The sequence below is a fragment of the Schistocerca americana genome, chromosome 8 (assembly GCF_021461395.2).
Source record: "Schistocerca americana isolate TAMUIC-IGC-003095 chromosome 8, iqSchAmer2.1, whole genome shotgun sequence".
Taxonomy (NCBI): Eukaryota; Metazoa; Arthropoda; class Insecta; order Orthoptera; family Acrididae; genus Schistocerca; species Schistocerca americana.
The window spans coordinates 340,427,844-340,447,979 of NC_060126.1; positions in this window are offsets into that span (position 1 = coordinate 340,427,844).

Sequence of the window (20,136 nt, forward strand, 5' to 3'; positions counted from 1 at the left end):
CCAGCCGGCGCACATGGCTGCCTGCGGTGCCAGTCATTGTCTGTTTCTTTGTTGGCGCACGTCGTTATTAGGATTAGGAGACCTAACTTCTTCAAATTCACCTTGTCGAGAGGGCCCTGCCCTGTTTGAATCCCGACAGTTCTGATGAAATTCAGGTCTGTCGTCATGTCGGTAGATTCCATAGTGTCTTTCTTGTCGGTACGTGGTGGAGAATTTCTCCCTGAACCGTAACTGCACGCTGAACTGTTCGTCTGAAGTTATTCTGTCTCCCTTGATAATAATTATGTTGTTTCCCATATTGTCTGTTTCTCTGATTGTCTCTCTCATAGTCATTAATGCGGAGAGGCGATCTTTCACTGTAATTATTACTACTCTGCCAACGGTTGTCATATAGGTGGTGTCTGTTTTGTTCACGGTTTGCATTGTAAGAACTGCCTTGTCGTGTCCAGTTATTATTTCTTTCATCGCGGAATTGTGACGGATGTGACCTGTAATTGTTGTGTTCCTGCTTTCGCGTCCCGCGATTGTCAGTGTCAATTTCCAGTTCTTGTAAGAGTCCCTGAAAAGCTTCAACGTCGTCTTTGCAACGTCCTGCCAAAATAATATGCCGTAAATGTTCAGGCAATTTGATTAAGCAAATGCGGATGATTTCTGAGGGGCTGTATGGGTTTGACAGGTACTGATTCTTGTGCAACATGTCTTCAAAATATTTCACAAGACTGGAGAATTCAGATTGTTCGAAATGTTTCATAATTATTATGCTATTTTTTACTCAGTCTTGTGTAGCTTAATACCAATATGCTGAGAGGAAGGCATGATAAAATTCTCCTTCACTGTGACAATCGTGAATGACCGATCGCATTCTTACAGCGGGTTCATTTTCTAAGTAGCCAAACATAAATTCTAACCTGTGCTCCAGTGACCAGTTGGGAGGAAAACAATGAGAGAATTGATGAAGCCATGCTTGTGGATGAATGTTGTTGCCAGAATTCTTAAATGTTTTGAATTTACGTGTAGTAATGAACAGCTTATAGTCAAAATCATTATGTCGGCGAGTCGCATATTGCTCATTGTTACTTCGTTTCGGCGGTTCCATCTCAAAATTCGGTGAACCTTGCCAAATTCTTTCATAATTTCCGAAGTGCCCTGTGTTATTATTTTGTGGCTGTTCCGTATTTCTGTGTCCCTCTTCCCGTATTGGAGCGCGAGTGTCCTCTGAAATATGTAATTCTTGTACTACCTGCGTCAACTGATCTTGTACATCTCGGATTTCTCTTTTGTACAGTGTATTGATTTGATTTTGATTTTGTTTGAATTTCCTAATTTGTTCGCACTCTTCTCTGTCATTAAAGACTACCGGTTTTGTGTCATTCAGATTATCATCTATCTTCGTAGATAAATTATTTAGTTGATCCGAAAGTTCAACTACTTTCTCTGATAATGAACTAATTTCCTCCATGTGTCTTTCTGAACCAATTTTCAGAGTATCTACTGTGTCCTTTAAATTTTCCTGAGTTTTTGCAAGTTGCATAACCGAATCGGTAGATGCAACTGAGTTAATTTTAGCCCGCAAGGTCTCGTGATTTTCATTAACAATAGTTTGCATTTCTTTTATGGCTGCTTCGTGATTCTGCAATGCATTTTCATGACGCGAAAAAATAGGTTGGAAATGTTCACAAATTTGTGTTTGTACGTCATTAAAAACTTATTGACATTTCGATTCGATTTTAAGTAACTCAGCAGTTAAACCTTCACGTGTTTGTTCAAGCGTGGTGTCTAACTTTTGAAGCTGTTTCTGTGACTGTTTTTGATTTTGTTCCATTGCGTCTAACTGTTGCTGTGTTTGTCTCTGGTGTTGTGATATTTGTGTCTAACTTCTGAAGATTTTGTTCCATTGTGTCTAACTGTTGTTGTGTTTGTCTCTGATTTTGTTTCATTTGTTGCATTAATTGCAATAATAATGTATTAGTGTCTGGAATCTGTTCCTCTATGCTTTTCGTCAGCGCATTTCCACCGGCAACATTCACATTTTGACAAGCAGAAAATGTGTCTTGACTTACTTGGGAAAACGGTGAGGACCCAAAACCTGAATCTACAGTATTTGCAAGATTGTGTCCTGTTATTTCGGATTCCTGAGGCGAGCTTTTGCCCACCGATCGATCGATAATGCATCCCTGATCACTAACTGTTTCACTGTCTACTCCATTATTTGCCACCCGCTCCATTTCCCTATGCACAATTACCAAATTACAATGTTGAACATTAGTTAATTCATTACACAATGGCGCTAACACACTACTCTCGTCTTTCTCAGTTTACTTTGGAGCCTAGTATTACGTTTTTCACACTCCATTATTGTCACAATATTTCACACGATAACACAGAAAAGCACAATCTGAAGAGCAAAATAAGAAAACACATTAACATAGCACTCAAAATAATATCTAATTAATTGCAAGCACAGCTGCGAAATACTTGGCGCAAATCTACGTACATGCCGCATCTGTTTTACTGTACAACAATGCAAAAATAAAAACCACAAAGAAGATTCTCTCTACAATTACGCGCTAGCAATAAACAACAGCTACGCTAATTACACAAACTACAAGAAAAAATCAGAAGATTCTTGTGAGGTATCCACGGCTAAGGGTCGACTTATGAAACGTCCCCTTAGAAAAATTTATGAATGACTGTGCTGATAAACCCCTTACGTTATTTGATTTTCAAACAGCTGAGCAAAACTGAACGTACTCAGACATTTCTCTCTTTACTTATTCTAATCAACACTAAACTGACACACAATATTTTTAGCGCAACGTAATCTGACTTTCAATAATTCCTACAAAAGAATGGCCCTGACTAACAATAACCTATACCTGTCATGAATCACTTACCTCACAAAAATCTTCGTTACTCGAACTACTGCAATACAGCGAGCGCCAATATTGCCAGCTAAATAAAAGATTCTAACTACTGAAGGTACTAACTACTGATAGGAATAGTTAGCAAATGAAAGATTTTGATAGAGAACAAACAATGTATTTACCTTAATAGTGTTCAAAAGTCATTATATATATATATATATATATATATATATATATATATATATATATCAGTTCATAACATCCAGTCTTACAAATTTAATTTACTGTGTCTGATAGACACACGTCCAGATCATCCGCTCTCAAAACTCTGCCATCTCTCTCCCCACATCCACCACTGCTGGCGGCTCACCTCCATTTGCCTAACGCTACGCGCTGTTCACATCCAACTGCCCAATACTACAATAGCGAATATTACAACAATGTCAACCAGCCACAGACTGCACACAACACAACCAGTGATTTTCATACAGAGCGCTACGTGGCGTTCCCAATATAAAAACCTAAAGAGCCTACTTACACAACTTTTTACAAGGAGTTAGGGTAATGTTGCTCAAGTCGTACCCCTCAAGGCTTTTCAAGATCTGTACCTTAAGACACCTAGTTTCCTAATCCGCAAGCCCGCCTCCCGTAGTCTAAATCGTACTTAGGATAAGAAATCTGCGATGAAATAATAAATTCATGGAATAATATAACAAAACTTCACTGTAACTAATTACAAACTATAAACGTAACATTACTTCCATAGCTACACATAGGGGAATTACCCATAGCCAACAAGATATAAATTCTTAACAACTTAAATTGCATAAACTGTCATGTCGAAAATCAGTTGGTTCGAACACAGATATTACAGAAATATTTCCCAATTTTTTTTTCCACGCTATCGGATCGGTCACGCGCCCAACCCTTACATGTCATACACTGAATCACGTCTTCTTCCCGGTCTTCCCTCAACGACTGAATAACCCGTTCGCTCTTTTATTTTTTTATTCTTGTTGCACTTTTCATCTTCTCCTTTTATAGCTTTCTACGCAGGTGTCTTCTTTTTATTTACCTTTTCTTTGGGTTCCATTTCTTATCTGTGAGGAGTTGATGTCAGTTCTAGTATTGGTTTAGGTCGTTCCATATTTTTCTTGGTAACTATTGTTAAACACGAGATAGAAAAAGTGTTCAAGTAAGACTTTATGTGTTGAGTGTTAATGTAGGCAGCTGTTGCAATATTCTACTCGGGTCTGTATTCTCGAGACATTATTGAAGATCCACACTGGTTACTAAGCTGTGTTGCAGCGTTAGGCCGCCTTCCAGATTTTCGTGTTCTTGTTTCAGTTCCATAAGCCGAATCTTGGTCAGATTGGTCAACAATATGTACGATAGGTGCCACAAAGTCCGCTTCCTTAAACCCGTTTAGCTCTATGCTGATCTGGTGTATCCATTCTGAGAGTTAGCTTGTTTTATGACGCTACCAAGATTTGAACGAAATTTCGAGGATACTGCGTCATTGTACCTGTTTTTTATAGTGTTTGAAAGAGTGATTTGTCCAATGGCAGTAGACGATGAGTCGTGTGAGCAGCAAATTACAGCATGATTATGCCATTATCAGAAGTCAGCTGATTTGTCTCTAAATTTTTGGTGTGTGTGCTACGTGGAGCCAGTAAAAGCAAGACTTCTTTCTGGTGCCATTTCTTATAATTTTGTACATTTTATGAAATGTTCTAAGCATCGGTATAACAGTTTTTATGTTCACCATCCATTTGTCGAGCATACAGATGCTGTGTTTCCTGGCGCTCCCCTTTTTAAGATACCATTCATTCTGAAGCACTTAAATATTAACATCGGAAGTATGAATTCGTCTGCTGCATTCATTGCACATGTCACTGCAAGACCCCTTTCTCCGCTTGTGATTGCGCCGGCTTGGTGTTTGCCTTTTCGGGAAATTGCTTTGGACGATTTGTAAATTATGGATTATGCTGTTTCGTCCACGTTGTATACATGGTCAGCAGTAAACGTATGTTCATGTACTATTTCATCATATTTATCAAACCAGTTCCTTTTTTGCAGCGTTGAAGCGATGTGATAGATGATATTTCTCAGAAAGTTGGTGGGTAGGTTTCCGTGTACAGTAATAGTTACTCCGAAGTCTCTGGACTCCAAATTAATTATATTTTGTGCTAATTCATCTTCTACAACTCTTCTGTAAAATTGCTTACAAACGTACGACAGTATGCAAAAAAAAAAATTGTCAAATGAACTTGCGTTTATTTTTCTGCCGCAACAGTCAGCAGTCCACTCACTAGTTTTTGTTTACTCGCACGACTATTTAGTTTCATTTCACAGTACTTGAGGTCGCATTTTGTAAACGTGGGATCAGATATTACAGCAGTACTACTTAGCTTGTGTTATGACTAATGCGCCTTATCCTAAATGGTTAGAAAAACACATTTGACCTCTTAGCAACAAACAGTCCTGAGAAAATTGGCAGTATTATGGCGGATACAGGAATTACTGACCATAAGGTCACTGTATCGACACTTAATACGATAACATCCATAGATAACATACATACCCACCAAAACACAAACGAAAATTTACGAAAGCAGCCTCCATCCGTTCCTAACTAACTATGAAAGCAGAGACCAAATGAGACTTTAATTCAAAGGAATAGTATCGACAGCTGTGGAGAGATTTATACCAGATAAATTAATAAGAGTCGGATCTGGCCCCTCACCCACGGTACACTAGACAGATGACAACACTATTGCGCAAGAAACGAAAAAAGCGCACCAAATTTAAAAGAACGCAAAATCCCCAATGTTGGCGACATTTCACAGAAGCTCGAAACTGAGAGCGAACTTCCGTAGATGTGCTTCTTATGTGAAGTACACCAGTGGCAAGACGTAATCAGTACCTTCACTGCGCGACAGCAATGGTAATGTTATCGATGACAGTGCCAATAAAGCAGAATTACTAAATACTATTTTCCGAAATTACTTACCAAAGAAGATGAAGTAAATATTCCAGAACTCGAATCAAGAGCTGCTGCCAACATGAGTAAAATAGAAGTAGTTGTCCTCAGAGCAGAAAAACAACTCAAATCACTTATTTAAGGCAAATCTTCAGCTCTAGATTGTATACCAAATAGATTCTCTTCGGTGTATGTTGATAAAATAGCTCCGTACTTAACACTCATAGGCAACCGCCCGCTCGACGAAAGATCCGTACCTAAAAACTGGGAAGATGCACAGGTACACCAACACTCAAGAAAGGAAGTAGGAGTAATGCGGCGAATTACAGACCCATATCTCTAACGTCTGTTTGCAGTAGGTTTTTGAAACATATACTGTATTCGAATATTATGGACTACCTCGAGGGAAAGTATCTATTAATACGCAGTCGTCACTGATTCAGAAAATGTCGTTCTTGTGGAACACAACTAGCTCTTTATTTTCATGAAGTAATGAATGTTATGGGCTGGGGATCTCAGAGTTATTCCATATTTGTAGATTTCCAAAATGCTTTAGATAGCAATTCTCACAAATAGCTTCTAATCAAGTTGCGTACCTATGGAGTATCGTCTTAGTTGTAAGTCTGGATTCATGATTTGGAATCAGAAAGGTCACAGTTCGTGTTAACTGACGGAAAGTTATCGAGTAAAAGAGAAGTGATATCTGGCGTTCCCCAGGAAAGTATTATGGGACTTCCGCTGCTCCTAATTTATACAAACAACTTAGGAGACTATCTGCGGAGATGGTGCTGTTATTTACTGTCTAATAACGTGATCAAAAGATCAAAATCAGTTACAAAATGATTTAGACGAGATATCTGTATGGTGTGTTAGTGGAAATTGGCCCTATGTAATGACAAGTGTGAGGCCGTCCACGTGAGTGCTAAAGGCAACCCGTAAAGTATTGGTTACACGATTAATAACACAAATTTAAATACTGTCACTTCAACTAAATACCTAAGAAATACAACTTAAATTGGGAGGATCACGTTGATAATGTTGTGGGGAAGGAAAACCAAAGACTGCATTTTATCCGTAGAAGACATAAACGACGTAACTTACCTACTAAAGAGATTGCGTGCATTACGATTGTCCGTTATCTCCTGACGTCTTTCTGTACAGTATGGGATCCTTGACAGATAGGCTCGACGGAAGACATCGAAAAAGTTCAGATAAGGGCAATTAGTTTTTTATTATCGCAAATAGAGGAGAAAAATTCACTGATATAATTGAGGTGGCAATCATTAAAACGAAGGAGCTTTTTGTTTGCCAGAGGTATCTTTTCACATAATTCCACTCTCCAACATGTTTTGAAGGCAAAAATATTCGGTTGACACCCTCCTCCATAGAGAGAAACGATCACTGTAATAAAATAAGAGAAATCAGAGTTTTCATGGAAAGATTTTGGTTTTAATTTTTCTCCCGCATTGTTAGAAAGTTGAACGGCAGAGAAATACTGTGAAAGTGTTTCGATGAACGATCTACCAGGCACTTAAGTGTGGACTACAGAATAGCGATGGTGATGTAGATGTAGACATCAAGAGACATTCTGTGAGTCTCTTAAATCAGATTTAAGATTCACGATTTACACAAAAAGATACGAGGGATAAAGAGTAGACACTCATACTCTGGCTAGCCTAAATTCCATAACGCTAGCGGAGAAGTTAAAGTTCTGCACTGGGGCACGTCCAGGTCTCACAAAAGTTAAGATCCCGTCAAAAGTTAAAGTCCTTCCAACAGTTAAAGTCTCGTTACTTTAGTAGTGACCAGATCGATGCCAGTGGGAAGATGACGCGATGAAAGTCACAGGAAGCAGTAATTCTCAGTTTACCTATCACTCCAATCTGCGGTGCGGCTGGTATTTGAAATGACAACAAAACTGATTTGGTAGTTGTTGATGTTATATGCTTGGCAGTATGTAGTAAGAAATGTAAGCCTTGTAGGCATATCGTTTAAGATCAGCGTACCAAATGGCATTATTCCAATAGTATAATGTGAGGCCCATGCTGTAGACTACTGCAAAATACCAACGCGTTGAGGACTGTGCGGGTCCCAGATTGGACTACTCTGGTTCCCCTCTAGTCACCAATAGGGCATGTCTGGGATAGAACAAGAAAAAGTGTACTTTCACAACAGCTTCCAGTCAGCAGTATTTTTGAACTGACACAGCATATATGAGGAGTGTTCAAAGTATTGGATATTTCCATTTTTTAGGAATAATCGGTTTGTCTACATTAATGTTACATCCTTCGAAGTAGTCCACACTAGATATTACACACTTACGCCAGTGCTTCTACCAATCCCCAAAACACTTCTGGAACTCAACTTTAGGGACAGCAGTTAGCTTTTCCACCGATTTGCTCTCAACCTCATCTGTTGTTGTTGTTGTCGTTGTGGTCTGCAGTCCTGAGACTGGTTTGATGCGACTCTCCATGCTACCCTATCCTGTGCAAGCTTCTTCATCTCCCAGTACCTACTGCAGCCGACATTCTTCTGAATCTGCTTAGTGTGTTCATCTCTTGGTCTCCCTCTACGATTTTTACCCTCCACGCTGCCCTCCAGTACTAAATTGGTGATCCCTTGACGCCTCAGAACATGTCCTACCAACCGGTCCCTTCTTCTTGTCAAGTTATGCCACATCTACATCTACATCTACATCTATACTCCGCGAGCCACCTTACGGTGTGTGGCGGAGGGTACTTATTGTACCACTATCTGATCCCCCCTTCCCTGTTCCATTCACGAATTGTGCGTGGGAAGAACGACTGCTTGTAAGTCTCCGTATTTGCTCTAATTTCTCGGATCTTTTCGTTGTGATCATTATGCGAGATATATGTGGGCGGTAGTAATATGTTGCCCATCTCTTCCCGGAATGTGCTCTCTCGTAATTTCGATAATAAACCTCTCCGTATTGCGTAACGCCTTTCTTGAAGTGTCCGCCACTGGAGCTTGTTCAGCATCTCCGTAACGCTCTCGCGCTGACTAAATGTCCCCATGACGAATCGCGCTGCTTTTCGCTGGATCATGTCTATCTCTTCTATTAATCCAACCTGGTAAGGGTCCCATACTGATGAGCAATACTCAAGAATCGGACGAACAAGCGTTTTGTAAGCTACTTCTTTCGTCGATGAGTCACATTTTCTTAGAATTCTTCCTATGAATCTCAACCTGGCGCCTGCTTTTCCCACTATTTGTTTTATGTGATCATTCCACTTCAGATCGCTCCGGATAGTAACTCCTAAGTATTTTACGGTCGTTACCGCTTCCAATGATTTACCACCTATGGCATAATCGTACTGGAATGGATTTCTGCCCCTATGTATGCGCATTATATTACATTTATCTACGTTTAGGGAAAGCTGCCAGCTGTCGCACCATGCATTAATCCTCTGCAGGTCCTCCTGGAGTACGTACGAGTCTTCTGATGTTGCTACTTTCTTGTAGACAACCGTGTCATCTGCAAATAGCCTCACGGAGCTGCCGATGTTGTCAACTAAGTCATTTATGTATATTGTAAACAATAAAGGTCCTATCACGCTTCCCTGCAGTACTCCCGAAATTACCTCTACATCTGCAGATTTTGAACCGTTAAGAATGACATGTTGTGTTCTTTCTTCTAGGAAATCCTGAATCCAATCACAAACCTGGTCCGATATTCCGTAAGCTCGCATTTTTTTCACTAACCGTAAGTGCGGAACCGTATCAAATGCCTTCCTGAAGTCCAGGAATACGGCATCAATCTGCTCGCCAGTGTCTACGGCACTGTGAATTTCTTGGGCAAATAGGGCGAGCTGAGTTTCACATGATCTCTGTTTGCGGAATCCATGTTGGTTATGATGAAGGAGATTTGTATTATCTAAGAACGTCATAATACGAGAACACAAAACATGTTCCATTATTCTACAACAGATTGACGTAAGCGAAATAGGCCTATAATTATTCGCATCTGATTTATGACCCTTCTTGAAAATGGGAACGACCTGCGCTTTCTTCCAGTCGCTAGGTACTTTACGTTCTTCCAGCGATCTGCGATAAATTGCTGATAGAAAGGGGGCAAGTTCTTTAGCATAATCACTGTAGAATCTTAAGGGTATCTCGTCTGGTCCGGATGCTTTTCCGCTACTAAGTGATAGCAGTTGTTTTTCAATTCCGATATCGTTTATTTCAATATTTTCCATTTTGGCGTCCGTGCGACGGCTGAAGTCAGGGACCGTGTTACGATTTTCCGCAGTGAAACAGTTTCGGAACACTGAATTCAGTATTTCTGCCTTTCTTCGGTCGTCCTCTGTTTCGGTGCCATCGTGGTCAACGAGTGACTGAATAGGGGATTTAGATCCGCTTACCGATTTTACATATGACCAAAACTTTTTAGGGTTCTTGTTTAGATTGTTTGCCAATGTTTTATGTTCGAATTCGTTGAATGCTTCTCTCATTGCTCTCTTTACGCTCTTTTTCGCTTCGTTCAGCTTTTCCTTATCAGCTATGATTCGACTACTCTTAAACCTATGATGAAGCTTTCTTTGTTTCCGTAGTACCTTTCGTACATGATTGTTATACCACGGTGGATCTTTCCCCTCGCTTTGGACCTTAGTCGGTACGAACTTATCTAAGGCGTACTGGACGATGTTTCTGAATTTTTTCCATTTTTGTTCCACATCCTCTTCCTCAGAAATGAACGTTTGATGGTGGTCACTCAGATATTCTGCGATTTGTGCCCTCTTTTCCCCAATTCTGTTCAATACCTCCTCATTAGTTATGTGATCTACCCATCCAATCTTCAGCATTCTTCTGTAGCACCACATTCCGAAAGCTTCTATTCTCTTCTAGTCTAAACTATTTATTGTTCATGTTTCACTTCCGTACATGGCTACACTCCATACAAATACTTTCAGAAACGAATTCCTGACACTTAAATCAATACTCGATGTTAATAAATTTCTCTTCTTCAGAAACGCTTTCCTTGCCATTGCCAGTCTACATTTTACATCCTCTCTACTTCGACCATCATCAGTTATTTTGCTCCCCAAATAGCAAAACTCCTTTACTACTTTAAGTGTCTCATTTCCTAATCTAATTCCCTCTGCATCACCCGACTTAATTCGGCTACATTCCATTATCCTCGTTTTGCTTTTGTTGATGTTCATCTTATACCCTACTTTCAAGACACTGTCCATTCCGTTGAACTGCTCTTGCAAGTCCTTTGCTGTCTCTGGCAGAATTACAATGTCATCGGTGAACCTCAAAGTTTTTATTTCTTCTCCATCTGTACACCCAAAAGGGCGGCCCTTTGAGGTTCTCTTTGCTTTTGGAAGCAGAAAGAAGTCATACGGGGTCATATCTGGCGAATATAAAGGCTGGGGCACCATTTCAGTGTTCCTTTTCGCCAAAAATTCACGAACAAGCGATGAAGTGTGAGCAGGTGCATAATCGTGGTGCACACGCCATGGATTGTTTTGCCACGATTCCGGGCGCTTCTTTCGCATTGCTTTCCGGAAACAGCATTCTGGTACGAACTCATTACAATTGAAGAAAACAGTGAGGACCAGCTTTACACTCGACTGTACTTCTCGATCTTCCTTCGGTCTTGACGAGTGTAACGTTCCTTGTATACAGACGAGGCACTTGGCCACCTAAAATTGGTAAGAGGTAAGGAGTACGTTAAGCCAGCGGTCCCAGGGGGTCCAGAGCCCGGCGCGACCAGGCCAGCGGAAGCGAACATTGCTCGGCCCATGTACAAACGCCATCGACCTAGCTTGCCCGGAAGTGGGTAAATCCCAGTACGGGGAATTTTCAACTGCGGTCTCGCTCTTAGAAGAAGAGACGATGCACCAGCAGTGATGTCAGACAAGCTGAAAGACGGCTTCGTATAGCACTTAGAAATTCAACAATGAATCACAGCCAAATAATAAAGCAAATCTGAATACATCTGCGATCTCAGGAAAATGAGGTGCGTCCAGTGATACAACGATCTTTTCAATATCTTGAAAACTACAGAAGTTAATCGTTTACAGTGACTAAACATTTTGACTCAGAACCTCTGGATTAAAGACCTTTAAACGGTTCATGCTGTTACAACAAACGATGTCTCAGATGACAGCATTGCACTATAGCTATCATACCTGAAAGCTGCGTATCTATAGCTACTTTATTTCTTGCTGTATTATGTTTTTCATAGCTTTTCATCATGCAAATATCTGTCAGAACATTGTATTCCCCACAATCGCACAGCAAATGAATGCAGCATTAATACATCATGTCTTGTATACTTGCGTATTTATTTATTGAATATGTTACTGTTCGTGCTAGATATTTATTGAACATTGATTACAACTGCTAATACAAAACCATTGTAATTTAAGAAGTGATAAATCGCATGTGTTAGCTGACACCACCTTTGAAAACAGAGCCAAAATACGCTTCTGCCAAGCAGGCTTAAATAACTGTTTAAACAATGTTTTAACCACTGTCTGTTGTTATTTAACGTGAACGTACTTGCGCACATGGACGTTAACAATTCAGACAATATTGGGGTGCTACAGAAGAATGCTGAAGATTAGATGGGTAGATTACGTAACCAATGAGTAGGTACTGTATAGAACTGGGGAGAAAAGAAATTTTATGGTACAGCCTGACTAGAAGAAGGTATCAGTTCCTACAACACATTCTGAGAGATCAAGGGTTCACCAATTGAGTGCTGGAGGGAAGCGTGTAGGGTAAAGATCGTAAAGGGAGACCAAGAGATGAAAACAGTAAGCAGATTAAGATGGATGTGGGTTGCAGTAGTTACTCGGAGACGAAGAGGCTTTCACAGGATAAAGTAGCTCGAAGAGCTGTATCAAACCAGTCTTGAGATTGAAGACCACAGCAACAAAAAAAATAACTTGCGCAAAATACTAGCTCATTTATCTGTGAACAAACCTACCTTCATTTATATTTACTATGCATCGTCTGACTGTGACCGAATTTTTATAACTTTCTTTATTTAAATATTGTTCTAATATATTGGTTTAGTCCAGTAAGTGGTCAAGTTGTGTCAAATCATGTTTAGAACTTAAGAACGATGTATTTTTTGGTTGGATGAACTTCAGCCAATGGAAAAGTAGACGGTGGTAGAACACTGCTGAAGTCAAGTAAAGATGGTCAATTTTCGAGTGCTGCACTCAAGGGAGCAATTCAGGGTACTTTTCATTCGGACCTGGAAGAAGACGCTTTTACGTTCGTTCTCGAAGAAGGCAGACCTGTCAGTGGTTTAGTGCACTATTCGGTCATGCAGGTTATTTATTCTGGGTGATGAATGGGCACTACAGTATTCTAACGTTTTTCCAATTGTATTACGGAATTGAGAATAGACATAGTATGAGCTTCTGCGCATTATCTCACACGTGTTAGTTTGTAAATCATCATATCAAACTCTGAACTGTTTTGAGCTGGTGAATATTTCGCATTTTGTGATTCGGTTATTTGAGTTGTACTTTCTTGAATAAACATTATCTAACATAATTCCCTGTTGTCTACATCAATTAAATAGATCAGAATAGAACTATTTTTATTAAACTATTTATTTATTATTTTATATTTCTCCGTCTTTTATTAATTCACAATTCTAGCCAGTGCACAGATAATTTGACTGCTGGATCATAGCTTCAGATTATTATTTGCAGGGAGATGGCACCTGGGTATGAAAGCAGACGTGCATGGCTCGACGTATGAGTAAATCGAGCTATTCTTTTAAACAGAGCCGTGCGTAGCCCAATTACGTAAGATGTGAGCAACAACAGGTGAAGTCGCAGCTGGTTTGCTCGTATGGGATTATGGGATACTGTCTAAAGAGTAACTGTCCACCAGCAGGTAACCGTTAGGTAACGTTGCACGATACAAAATGCCTCCACTGGGACAACTGAACCTTATTTCCCATGTCATACGTGCACCTCCATGTTTTGTAAGCATTTACGATAAGTTTCAGTGGCTCTGCTTAGTTGTTGACGTCATTTAGCGACTTCTGAGGAACTTCCATTCGCTGCGGTATTTGCTTGAAATTCAACACATTTCGCATTAATTTTGCTGTCACACGTTTTATACCGAAACCATCCGAAAAGAGTTCATGACATGAGCCAGTTAATACGCCAACACCACCAGCAAGTTCAACTTCTGTAACTATGAATCGGTGATTCTTTACAATAATTTCTTTTACTTTTTCCACCTTTTCATCAGTTATCGATGGGCTGGGCATCCATAATGTTCGTCAACTTCTGTACGACCACTTAGGAAACGCTTATACCACTCGTAAACCCTTGTTTTACTCAAGCAGACTCATTCAACATTTATACAACGTTGTTACATTTTATTCCATTTTATAGCAAATTTAATACAAATTACACTGAGAGGTCTCTGTTGGATTCCTTTCATGTTAATTTCTTAAAACTGTTGTCATTTACGGCATACATTCCACCTCTAAATTTACTGTGGTGTTTCTGACTATCTGGGAGGAGACTGAGCAGTGGAACGTGTTACTTTTATTCATAAACAAGAACGATCTGTCGCACTACTACACTTAAAAACACAGTTTATATGTATTTCATGTCACACAGTCTCATACAGAACCTACGTCCGCTTTCTTTTATATACTGTATATGATAAGATACTGTCATCCCCCTTCCTTCTGTGTGAAAGGATGAATGAGCAATGTATTTTTAGTTGCATGCTTGATGGTAGCAGACAAGCCTGTCTGCTAGAGAACTGTAGGACCAACGTCGGAACAGCTAGGTACGCTTTCTAAAAGCAAAGAGGTTTCTGTTCTTGGTATGGTCCTGTCCATCCCTTGTCATGTTGGTATAGGAAGCTGCCTCTCTGGTCACTTCCGTTTATATCTGTGAAGCACCCTCCATAGGGGCCCACAGCAGTCGGTCCACAGCGAGCGTCTGAAGTGGTAAGATCTCCAGCTAAACGCGTCTCTGCTAAGTCCGTAGGACAATGGATTTCTTAAGTTCAGCCTAACTGGAAATTTAATCACCTTTGTTTCAGGTTTAGATCTAAAATATGTTATCTTAAATTGCAACGCAGTGTAATTCGAGTGTGAAGTTCAGAATATCTTCCAGTAGTAGCTTTGTCACTACTTTGTGAGTAAAGTGGAACCACGTGTTGAGGATCCGTAACTCTAACTAAGATCGTCAATCTTAAATGCGAATGTGCGTCAGATTATAACGTCTCGTCTTGACAATATTTTTCAATATAGCAACTTTTTTTTATGTTTAACCCACGTGGGGTGTACTTTGTGAGACCAGTACCATGTGCTTATACAATTGTTTGACCCATCAGGTTAATAGTAAGACGATAGTAACCAGTTCGAGGTTTTTCTTTTGTAAATTGCGTTTCGATGTAATTTATTTTAACTATCAAAATTATTGTGGAGTTACACTCTTTGTGTAAACCAAGTTGACCACGTGAAGCATGTGGTGTAATCATCAAAGTAGCCGTCAGCTATTCTTTTCGGGAAGATTTCACAGAGAGCTAGTATGAATTTAGTACACCAGTGTGTGGTAATTTCATGACGGACAGGACTGCGCTACGATCGTAACTTCTTTGGGTGAAAATTGAATCGGTTGGTTGTGGTTAATTTCCTCTTGCATATGTTTCAACGTTCTTTGTGTGGTATTTTATGAATGCAGTGTTGTATGCAGTCTCCCAATCTTGGCTCCATATTTGATGTGTTCCGAAAGATTACAAACTCACATTTTCACAATCCTAAATAAGGCACCAATTTAGTTATGAATCAAGTTTAATACGCTGCAATTTTGACGGAACAATGATATATATATATATCACCGGTTGTCGTAAGATGACTATTAAAAGATTGTAATTAATGTTAGTCTGGTTGGAAATTTGGTAAGCTAGATTGGATGCCTGGTGAAACAGTTACTCAGTAATGCAAGGTTAACTTCCCCAGAAAGCTCACGGCTTTTAACCCGCTTTTATTGTCTTGAATATCAGCACCGCTTTCAGAACAAATTAATGCATCAACATTACAACATTTTACATTTCTAAACCGTATCAGTAATTGCCAATAGCTATCGAACACATCTAACCTTCTTGACAACTGGCGAGAGACTAATCATCCAATATGGCTTACACTGTACAGATACCTTTCAGATATGTTTAACAACACAACAACGAAAAGTCGCGCGAGACGGACTAAAAAATCCCCGAAATTACAAAATTCCAGGTACTTTTTGAACACGCCTTGTATTTCAGGCATGGTAAGAAATTCCTTAGTGTGATAATCAGAAGCTGTTTGTTTCCAATCCGCAACGAATACAACAATGTACTCGTGTCCATGGGGTCAAACCTGACCTTTATTATGATAATGGACGATGAATTTTTCCGGCGGAAATCATGTCCACGTTTAGATAAAATCCAGGTTTCACAGGGAAAAGACGACATCACGCCTGTGCCTGGGATGACCGTCGTGATCTTCACATTAAATTACGGCGATATTGGCGCAAACAGCTGTCAAAGTACGGCACTGTAATTGTAAATGAGTACGTGTTCCACTAGCTCTTTGCTTGAGATCTCTGATTCTGTGTCCGTCTAGTTGGAGCTTCAGTAGAACAACGACTTGCGTGACCAGTATCAACCCTCGTAAGTTAAGGAAAGGGGCGCGATTAGGAATAGAGCTTCCTTTTTGCCAATGGTAGGGTAGTTAGTTTAGGGGTGATGTAATGTCTTAGGTTAGTAATATTCCTCATCCTGCTTTTAATTAATAAATGTAAGATTTGATTACATACTACAGTTAAATTTATTATTATTTCCGGAGTTAGCAAACCACTTATTGAGAATAAGAGTTTTATTAACAGATATCATTCAAAATTGATGCAAACGGTATTGGTGTATTATTCGCGCAGTTAAACAGAGCCCAAGTCAGATAGCACTAAATAAGTAAGGATGTTTAATATACATTATACACCTGTACGTTGAAAATGAGAGTTTCGTAATTTAATAACGGTCTACGAACATCTCTAAAAATCTGCATAAATATGAGAATGGTGCTTTATAGTGTAACACTTACCATTTTCACCAGTGTTCTGTGTTCCAAAGTAGTGAAAAGTAAATAAATATCACAATTTTTTGGCTCAAAAATGTTAGGTACGATTTTAATCACCTAACCATACCATACATTTCAGTAACTTATTTCAAGGCCGGGAAGACTAGATCATTTGCCTTGAAATCCCCAGCACGTGCACTACAAATTTTCTACAAAACGAATGAGAGAACTATGACGCAAAGGGAGGTCATGTCAGACGTAGGTGCAAGTCAGAACACTAACTGGCATGATGGTGATGTAACGCTTTTGTGTGCCTTCAAAGCCAATCACGTAAAGTAAGTGCTTTACTGCGTCAAGCACGTCCTTCAGTATGTGTTGATTCATCGCTGGACGTGATTTCTCTTTTGAATTTGGTTCAACCTTGCCTACACCTCATAAACAACGAAAATTACTGCTGTTTTGTCAAGACGACCTGCGTCATGTTGCGCGCAAGAGAACAAAACATGAATGAAAGTATCGTATGGTGATCGAAAATCGATTATTGTTCACAAATTATATTCAATAATTAATAAGACACCGATGTAAGTTGAGACATTACACTATAACTGTTGTCGAAGAAATGGACGTATTAAATCAGCTACCGTAAGAGAAACGCAACGTATGCAGCCCAGCATACACAAGTGTGAAATTAGCAGCAATCGGGATGTTTGTACATACGTTTATATTTTGCAAACGATGTAGATTAAACGCCAGCAGTTCATTTGATAATGGTGGTGGTGGTGGTCATATTGGACTTCGTCGTCATCATCATCATCATGGTAACTGCAAAATTAATTGCACTTACGGTAACAGATGACTGTACAGAGTCAACTGCAAAATGAAAACGTAACGACAATAGGAACGAACCTAAATATAGAGAATTTTTTTATTTAAAATCTCATTATAAACGTATGAGTTCATACCTACAAACTGAAGGTACGGAGATTATGATGGAAAATCATACAAGAAACAAACTTAAATATGGAATATATATATAATTAAATCTTCTTGAAGTTTTGCTCCATAGCTTTCATATAATACACTACTGGTCATTAAAATTGCTACACCACGAAGATGAGGTGCCACAGACGCGAAATTTAACCGACAGGAAGAAGATGCTGTGATATGCAAATGATTAGCTTTTCAGAGCGTTCACACAAGGTTGGCGCCAGTGGCAACACCTACAAAGTGCTAACATGAGGAATGTTTCCGACCGATTTCTCATACACAAACAGCAGTTGACCGACGTTGCCTGGTGAAACGTTGTTGTGATGCCTCGTGTAAGGAGGAGAAAAGCGTGCCATCACGTTTCCGACTTTGGTAATGGTCGGATGGTAGCCTATCGCGATTGTGGTTTATCGAATCGCGACATTGCTGCTCGCGTTGGTCGAGATCCAATGACTGTTAGCAGAATATGGAATCGGTGGGTTCAGGAGGGTAATATGGATCGTCGTGCTGGATCCCAACGGCCTCGTATCACTAGCAGTCGAGATGACAGGCGTCTTATCCGCATGGCTGTAACGGATCGCGCCAGCCGGGGTGGCCGAGCGGTTCTAGGCGCTACAGTCCGGAACCGCGCGACCGCTACGGTCGCAGGTTCGAATCCTGTCTCGGGCATTGGTGTGTGTGATGTCCTTAGGTCAGTTAGGTTTAAGTAGTTCTAAGTTCTAGGGGACTGATGACCTTAGAAGTTAAGTCCCATAGTGCTCAGAGCCATTTTTGTAACGGGTCGTGCAGCCACGTCTCAATCCCTGAGTCAACAGATGGGGACGTTTGCAAGACAAAAACATCTGCACGAACAGTTCGACGACGTTTGCAGCAGCATGGACTATCAGCTCGGAGACCATGGCTGCGGTTACCCTTGACGCTGCATCACAGACAGGAGCGCCTGCGATGGTGTACTCAACGACGAACCTGGGTGCACAAATGGCAAAACGTTATTTTTTCGGACGAATCCAGGTTCTGGTTACAGCATCATGATAGTCGCATCGGTGTTTGGCGACATCGAGGTGAACGCATATTGGAAGCGTGTATTCGTCATCGCCACACTGGCGTATCACCCGGCGTGATGGTATGGGGTGCCATTGATTAAACGTCTCGGTCATCTCTTGTTCGCATTGACGGCACTTGGAACAGTGGACGTTACATTTCGGATGTGTTACGACCCGTGGCTCTACCCTTCATTCAATCCCTGCGAAACCCTACATTTCAGCAGGATAATGTACGACCGAATGTCGCAGGTCCTGGACGGGCCTTCTGGATACAGAAAATGTCCGACTGCTGCCCTGGCCAGCACATTCTCCAGATCTCTCACCAATTGAAAACGTCTGCTCAATGGTGGCCGAGCAACTGGCTCGTGACAATACGTCAGTCACTACTCTTGATGAGCTGTGGTATCGTGTTGAAGCTCCATGGGCAGCTGTACCTGTACACGCTATCCAAGTTCTGTTTGACTCAATGCCCCAGCGTATCAAGGCCGTTATTACGGCTAGTGTTGATTGTTCTGGGTACTGATTTCTCAGGATCTATGCACCCAAATTGCGCGAAAATGTAATCACATGTCAGTTCTAGTATAATATATTTGTCCAATGAATACCCGTTTATCATCTGCATTTCTTCTTTGTGTAGCTAGTTTAAATGTCAGTAGTGTACTTATATAAAGCTGCTATAAAATTTTGTTTTGTTGCAGCTAGTTGCACCACATGATGAAATAATCAGCATTGGTTGAAGCAAAAAAGTTTTGTAGATTTTTGGTGGTGACAGTGTCTCGAAAAGAGGCTATAAAAAGAATATGAACAAAATTGAAATTAAAGTATTGAAATGTAGTCGAATTAAATCAGGGGATGCCTAGGGAATTAGATTTGGAAATAAGGCACCAGCAGTAGAACAAAAAATCTTGCATCTAGGGGAGCTGGGTGAAGGGGACGGGCAAAGTAAAGAGGATTAAAAACGCCAACATACAGAAAAGTGTTCCTGAAACAAAGAAATTTGTTAACACTTAACAGTACGCTCAGAAGTGGCAAGTGGACGATAAACAGTTCAGACAACAAGAAAACAGAAGCTTTTGATACCTGAATATTAGGCGGCTCGACGATATAGCTAATTAAAAGATACTTCATCGAACTGAGGAAAAAGAAAGTTTAGCACAACTTGACTACAAGAAGGGATCGTTT